Source organism: Petaurus breviceps, unplaced genomic scaffold, assembly GCF_028583685.1.
Source record: "Petaurus breviceps papuanus isolate PSGF00001 unplaced genomic scaffold, PetGlider_PUasm1.0 126, whole genome shotgun sequence".
Taxonomy (NCBI): domain Eukaryota; kingdom Metazoa; phylum Chordata; class Mammalia; order Diprotodontia; family Petauridae; genus Petaurus; species Petaurus breviceps.
This window is the reverse complement of record NW_027185655.1, coordinates 11,502,770-11,504,467: the sequence shown is the minus strand read 5'-3', so window position 1 is coordinate 11,504,467 and position 1,698 is coordinate 11,502,770. Positions and strand designations below refer to the sequence as shown.

The 1,698-nt window shown below is 46.1% G+C and overlaps 1 pseudogene; it reads right to left on the bottom strand.

Annotated features, from left to right (window-relative positions):
• Nucleotides 1-146: 146 nt before the first annotated feature.
• LOC138169114 (cytochrome P450 2C31-like) overlaps nucleotides 147-1,698 on the bottom strand; it is a 97,756-nt pseudogene continuing 96,204 nt past the window's right edge.

Here is a 1,698-nt window from a genome sequence, read left to right as displayed (position 1 = left end):
TCTCTCTCTCTCTCTCTCTCTCTCTCTCTGTCTGTCTTTCCCTCCCTCCCTTTGGGAGGGAGCAGCGTTTTTTGGACAAAAGTCACAGGTCAGAAGTATAGCAGACATTCCCTTGGGCAGGAGCTCAATGGGCCAACATGCAAAGCTCATATTGCACCACACATTGCCCAGTTCTGTGGACTAAGGGTCAAGTCTATATCCTCAGATTTCTCCCCTGGGCTCAGTTTCAAATGCTGGAGGATGGAGGGACATGCAGTTCCCAGGAGTGAAGGACATGAAGGTCTTGTTTGCTCAGAAAAGGCCCCTTTCTTATCCCAAAAGTTGGTCAGGTCAAAGCATTTTGGATCCTTGAAATGGATCAAGTCCCAGTATGTGAAGCCCAAAAATGGAATGTCTTAGGTGCCCTTGGGCAGAAAGTACTTATTAAAATGGGTGTCCTGGCTCAGGGCAGACCCATGGGTAAGATGCTCATGAGTCTCTGGATCTCATGCAGGACTGTGTTGGTGTAGGGTAGGTTGTCTCTGTCTTCCAGGTGAGGAGCCCCATCCCAACCCACCACATGGTCTATCTCTCCTTGAGCTTATTTTTTTGTCACCTTGGGATACCTGAGAAAGAACAGCAGCCCATAGCAAAATGTTGGACTTGTAGTCTCTGCCACCTGCAGAACAGTTTGTGGGTCAAAATCACTAGCATATCCATGTAGAAGGGACTCCAGAGATCTTGCTTTTCCTTGTCTATCTGGTCTAGGAAACAGTCAATGAAGTCCCATGGCTCTCCTAGCTTCCAACACTTCTGGGTTTTCCAGATGTGATCATAGCTGAAGGCCCGTAGTAAGTCATACTTTGGAAACAAACAACACACAGCATGCCAACATCATATCCACATATGTTATACATCAAATCCCACTTCCAGAAAAGCAGAACTCCAAGAAGATCCTCTTCTGTGTTCTATCTGCCATAGTTTCCTCCATCTATGTCATTCCCACCCTCCAATGGAGACTGAGAGGTGGTAGAAACCCATTGCTGTATTTTGATGTTATACTCATTGCACCAACATGCGCTGTATTCTCTTTCACTTTCCACCTTCCTCAGTCCTCTTCCTCTTTAGTCTGGATACAAGGGCGGGGAATCTACTCCCTTGAGGCCACATGGAGTCTTTTAAGTCCTTGGGTGGAGCCTTTTGACTGAGTCTAAGTTTTATAGACCAAAACCCTTTATTAAGGGAATTTGTTCTGAGATTTGAATTCAGTCAAATAGCCACACTTAAGGATCTAGAGGGTTGTATGTGGCCTTGACCTGCAGTTTCCCTACCCTGGAAGTATTTAATGGAAACGTAATGTCTGATATTCTTCTTTAGTCTTCTTCAAGGGGAGGGGACCTCAAAGTGAAATAACCTGACCCTTAGGCCTCAGGACCTACAGAGTCTAAGAGTCAGGGTCTGGTGGTGAAATGGTAGCTGGCTTGCCTTGGTGATTCTGCTGCATCCTGTTGCTATTCACACAGTGAAGTAATACTCCATTGGCAGCATCCCTAATCTGCCATTGGCATTTGGGAGTTTCTTCTGCCCTGAATAGCAAAGTAGGGAGCAGGGACAATGGATACAGTACTGGGCTGCAAACTAGGAAGACTCGTCTTCCTAAGTTTAAATCTACTCTTAGACACTTACTAGCTGCATGACCCTGGGCAAGTCATTTAACCC